The sequence below is a fragment of the Myotis daubentonii genome, chromosome 13, assembly GCF_963259705.1.
Source record: "Myotis daubentonii chromosome 13, mMyoDau2.1, whole genome shotgun sequence".
In the NCBI taxonomy this organism is placed as follows: Eukaryota; Metazoa; Chordata; class Mammalia; order Chiroptera; family Vespertilionidae; genus Myotis; species Myotis daubentonii.
In genome coordinates, this window is record NC_081852.1 from 36,579,537 (window position 1) to 36,585,536 (window position 6,000).

The window sequence follows — 6,000 nt, forward strand, 5'->3', positions numbered from 1 at the left end:
CCTACAATTCTGATGTTGGTACGCTTGAAGCTGTCCCAGAGGCTCCTTACACTATCCTCGCATTTTTGGATTCTTTTTTCATTTTGCTTTTCCAGTTGGATGTTTTTTGCTTCCTCGCATTTCAAATCATTGACTTGATTCTTGCACTCCTCTGGTCTGCTGTCGGGCGTCTGTATAATATTCGTTATTTCAGTCTGTGTGTGCTTAATTTCTAGTTGGTTCCCCAATATAAGATCGAGGGTCTTATTAGTTTTCGTGTAGATCTCATTAAGTTTATCGGCAGCTTCTAAACAGTTCTTAAGAGACCTTAAAAGTGTGGTTCTGAACTCTATTTCTTCCATTGACAATTTTGTCCTGTTTCTTTGTCTCCGCATTTTGTTATGCTTCCTTGGTGCACCCCCTAGTGGTCTTTGTTCGCAGTCTTATAGATAAATCTTGATTGTTGTAGCTAATTCCAGGGAGGGTTTGACCTCCAGGCCAAGTGGCTATGAGAATCAGCTGTGTCAGTAGTGAGAGAACTTCTGTCCTCTAGGGAGGTGCTAATCTAGCCTTTGCCTGAGGCTATCTGGCAAATGCCTCTATGCAGGGCTTGGGCGGGGCGGGTCGCACAGGATCAACAGGGTGGGCCGGAGAGAGCAGTTATGGCTGCTCTCAGTCCTGTCCCCAGGGGCTCTGCCTCTCTGAGTCCCAGCACCCGCTGCAAAGCTCGGAGAGAAAGCTGCACTCGCTCTGACCGAAGCCAGACAGTCCCGCCTCTCCCGCCTGAGTCTGGGTCCCTAAAGACTCGCCCGGATCTGGTGCTCAGAGTCTGCGACTCCCTCCCGATTGAAAACAACAACCGCGCCCTCCGCCGCCAGCCCGCTCCGCACACTCCGCACCTCAGAATTTGACTTCAGCACTGCGCCTCCTCTGAGTGTCCGTATGCGTTTCTCTTTCCTCCTAGTTGTAGGACTTCCACTCAGCCAGCGTTCCTGTGGTTCTGGGTGTTGTCCCTTCCGTTTTTTGGTTTCACTTTTGAAGTAGTTGTTCAAAGCAGCAAACTCCGGCGTTAACCTATGCCGCCATCTTGGTTCTCCTTGGAAATCCATTTTATTAAAAAATCTAAGGAGCATCACAACTATATATTGCAATTATAAAAAAAGATGCATAGATCATTGATCTTCAAATTAATAATGTTCTTAAAATAGATAATTAGCTGGTAAATCCTGTTGATCCATTAATATACTGCTGATTGTTCCTGCAAAAATGTCTGGTGCTTGCTTTTTTAAAAACTATGTAAATAGGTAGATAAGAAGAGAATAAGGTAATGAACATTTATGCCCATTGTCCTCTTTTACAAAAATTAGCATTATAATATTTTACTTGGCTCCAAATAAGAACAATTGAGGACTTATATGCTTCCCTGATGCTATTGCCCTCACTCACTGCCAGTATAAAATTCAGTAATCACCATTCCATTACATGCTTGACTCTGGAAGCTTGTAGTATTATTGTGGAAGTTTTAAAATATTCTATAAAAGGACATACTGTGCATAGTATTCTTGAATCTGCTGTACTTGTTTTTCAAGACTTATTAATCCCGATCATTTGTCACAAATTAGTATCATCAATTCATTAATACCTGTTGAGTACTTTTTATGTACAAACACTAGATCCAGTCTGTGGGCATCTAATATTGAATGAACACAATTCTTACAACTTACATGTGGAAGTTATAGCAGTTGTTTAATTTCATTGTTAAATAGAACTGATGTTGTCATTTTTGTAGTCATTGCTAAGTAAAATATTTCAGGATGGAGGGTAAATGTGGTCCATTTGTGCTAATACAGAGATAGAGATATTATTTTGGTGCTATTATTCTCATTTTGGAAATGCCTGAAACAAGAATATCATGATGAAAACTAAAGGTCTTATCCAGGATAGGATATATCAAAAATAATACGTGACCAAATTACTTCAGTTAAGACAAATTGAATCCTGTCCGACATGACATTTTAGCCTATGGACATTTGCCATTTTTCTGTTTAATCTACAAGTTCATGAGTGCAGTGTATTGTACTTACTGGTTTTTCTAATCATTTTGAAGTTTCTGCTCTCCAACACACATAATCATCCACTGGATACTATTTTTGTATATACCATAATCTTGATCTTTAATTTTAATACTGAAAGCAAAACTCAACTTGTAAAGAAAAAAGAGCTTGTTTTTTCCAGACATAATCAACTTTCATATCTTTACGTGAGTGCTTTCCTTTTGTAAACTGTAGAACTGACAGAGGCCCTTAAATTTCCAGAAGTTAAAGCAACCAAACCAGAATATATAAGTATACATTTTTGGATTATATTTCTCTAAGGTGGCATTTCATGTGGTTCATTAATTAATTATCTTTGGAATTTGGACTGTCTTCTGCCAAATGTAAGCCTAAAATAAACATTTGCATTGTCATATAATTTGCCTATATCTAACTTCTGTACTTCACAGATCACTTAATTCTCTCCTAATCATTCGTTTTCTCTTAAGCATTTTAAGCAGCTCAATTCACTTTTAAGCACTTCCACATTAATCTATTAAGCTATTTTTAATTGGTGTGTGTGTCTGATAGTTTTTTTTTGAGAAAATTTCACAGCAAGAAAGATGATGTCATATTCTTCCAGCTAAAAGATTTGTAGTTAGAGCTCAATGCCTGGCAGTTTAGGAGGTTAACTTTTAAAACTTTGTTTCACTATCTTTACTGAGATAATACATGTTAATACAGGATTCTTAATTTTATTTCTAAAATTCATAATTTATTATTTCCCTGTACTATTCCCAGATTTTATTTTTTTCTTTATTGATTAAGGTATTACATATGTGTCCTTATTCCCCCATTGCCCCCCCCCCCCACCCTACCCCACTCTTGCCCTCACCCCGCTGGTGTCTGTGTCCATTGTTTAGGCTTATATGCAGCATACAAGTCCTTTAGTTGATCTCTCCCCCTTACCCCCACCCTCCCCTACCTTCCCTCTGAGGTTTGATGGTCTCATCGATGCTTGTCTGTCTCTGGATCTGTATTTGTTCATCAGTTTATATTGTTCATTATATTCCCTAATATTCTCAGTTTTAAACCATTATTTAGACCCAAGCATTTCATGTTCACACTTTTGTTTGTTGTACTGGGAGAACAATATTTGTTCATTAAAATGGCAGCCTTCCAAATTGAATAGTACTCCTAGAATAATGAGGAAGTTTTATTAGAATATTAATTTTACATTATTTCTGAAATTGGTAATATGGAAAATTAAGTTGGGATAGCAATCTACAGATTCTCTCAACTTTTTTCATTAGAGTTCATTCTACCAGCCTTGGTTTTGATTGTCTTTTTACCGAATATTAACAATTTGGATGCTTTTGAAAATCTTTTCAACGAATACTCTCATTCTGGAAAAAAATAATCCAGTTTTGATGTAAATTACATAAGAACTAGAGTCCCGATGCATGAAATTCTTGCAAGAATAGGCCTTCCTTCCCCCAGCTGATGGCACCGGCTTCCCTTGCAGCCCCAGCTTTGTCTGGAATGTCGTCCAGAAGGACATCTGATCTAATTAGCATATTATGCTTTTATTATAGACCAGAGGCCCGGTGCACAGATTCATGCACCAGTGGGGTCCCGTGGCCTGCCCAGTGGAGATCGGGCCAAAACTGGCAGCCCAACATCCCCCAAGGGGTTCCAGAGTGTGAGAGGGCACTCTATAATGTTGCTGTTGCTCAGCAGCTCCTGCATTGAGCATCTGCCCCCTGGTGGTCAGTGCATGTCATAGCCATCAGCCGGTTGGCCGGTGGCTTAGGCTTTTATATATATAGATACACTGGTGAAATATATCTTTGGATACATACAGATGAGAAAGTTTTCTTTAATAAGAAACATTCCAAGTTGGAGATAGGAAGAACACTAATTTTGATCCAGCCATTACTTTCTTTTCCTTAAAATTTTTTTGTTTTCCTTGCCTTCCTGGGAAAGTAAGAAGACAAGCCTTGGCAAGACAATGTAGTGCTTTTTTCTTCTGTCTGCAGTGTTGCTCCCTGAAACTGTCACTCTTTGCAATATGGAGATTAGGATGAGAGCTTGGTTTTCTAATTTGACTATTTTAGAGATAGCTTTGTAGTTTCCTTAAAGAGTGCTACAGCCGGGAACGGTTTGGCTCAGTGGATAGAGCGTCGGCCTGTGGACTGAAAGGTCCCAGGTTTGATTCCGGTCAAGGTCATATACCTTGGTTGCGGGCACATCCCCAGTGGGGGGTGTGCAGGAGGCAGCTGATCGATGTTTCTCTCTCATTGATGTTTCTAACTCTCCCTCCCTCTCTGTAAAAAATCAATAAAATATATTTAAAAAAAGAGTGCTACAAGTGCTACCCATGGTGGGAAAAATATAACTGAGTTTCACATCTTTTCTTGCTACTTTAGTACTGGATGACTAAAAGAGATTGGAGGAAAGATACCAAGATTTAGGGGGCGGAAGGCTGAAGAAATGAGATAGAAACAATCCTTGGCTTTTCCTTGCTGAGAGATAAAACATGAAACTCCTTAATGGGGAATGAGAAGTAGCTGGAGCCTGGCCAGCGTGGCTCAGTTGCATGGCCTTGTACACTGAAAGGTCGCCAATTCCTGGTTAGGGCACATACCCAGGTTGTGGATTCGATTCCCGGTTGGGACTTGTACAGGAGGCAATTGATTGATGTTTCTTCCTCACATTGATGTTTTCTCCCTCTCACTTTCTCTCTAAAATCAATAAAATAAAATACTTAAAAGGAGTGGCTGGGTGCTCGCTCCGGCAGCACATATACTAAAATTGGAATGATACAGAGAAGATTAGCATGGCCCCTGCGCAAGGATGACACGCAAATTCGTGAAGTGTTCCATATTAAAAAAAAAAAGAAAAAGAAAAGGAGTGGCTGGGGTTGTACAGCCACTTCAGTATGGTTGCAAGCATCAGGTCTTCCTATATTTACTGTTTTTTTCCCATACATACATAGCTTTTCACTTGAAGCGCTTTATGGCTTCTCTTTGGCATATCTAAATTGCTGGCATCACTACTCTTATGCTTGGGGGCCATTATTAAGTACACTAAGGGCTACTTGAACAGAAGTACTGTGATACTACAACAGCTGATCTGATAACGGAGATGGGTATTAGGTGACTAATAGGCAGGGAGCATATACAATGTGGATACACTGGACAAAAGGATGGTTCACATCCGGGTGGGACAGAGTAGAATGGTGTGAGATTGTATCAGGCTACTCAGAACAGCACACAATTTAAAACATGAATTTTTTAATTCAGAAATATTTCCATTTAACATTTTTGGACCTCAGTTAACGGGATAATTGAAATCATGGAAAGTGGAACTGGATGAGGGGGCCCACTGTACTTGCTTTTTAAGTCTAACTGCGATCAGCTTAGGTCTTTAAAAAGTGGAAGGGTAGCTGGCCCCGCTGGTGTAGCTCAGTGGTTGAGCATTGACCTATGAACCAGGTTCGATCCGGTCAGGGCACATGCCTGGGTTTCAGGCTCGATCCCCAGTGTGGGGCGTGCAGGAGGCAGCTGATCAATGATTCTCTCATCGTTGATGTTTCTCTCTCTCTCTTCCTTTCTTAAATTAATTAAAAAATATATATGTTTTTTAAAAAGTAGAAGCATGACTGGAAGACTCCTCCAATCCATGGGCCTATAGCAGGTCTAAAATCTCTTTGGTTACTAATTACTTTATAAGCAGTATTATGGATAGGGGTACATGTATTTGTTAGCATTTGCCCAACACAGATGTGTGAAGTCTACTCTTCTTTTTTTAAATATATATTTTTATTGATTTCAGAGGGTAAGGGATAATTGCCATTGGGTAATTGAAATATTCTCACCAGCCAAATAATGTAGAGAAAGTACTTTACCTGTTATTTCACTTACTTTTATTTCGTTGTAAACTATGAAGATGATAATATGCAACCCACTTTGCAGATGAGGAAATT

General features: G+C 39.6%; 1 non-coding gene across 1 annotated transcript; it reads left to right on the forward strand.

Annotated features, from left to right (window-relative positions):
- Nucleotides 1–4,796: 4,796 nt before the first annotated feature.
- On the forward strand, nt 4,797–4,903 carry LOC132215075 (U6 spliceosomal RNA). Its single transcript, XR_009448430.1, has one exon. It is a non-coding gene; the product is annotated as a U6 spliceosomal RNA (small nuclear RNA).
- Nucleotides 4,904–6,000: the final 1,097 nt, after the last annotated feature.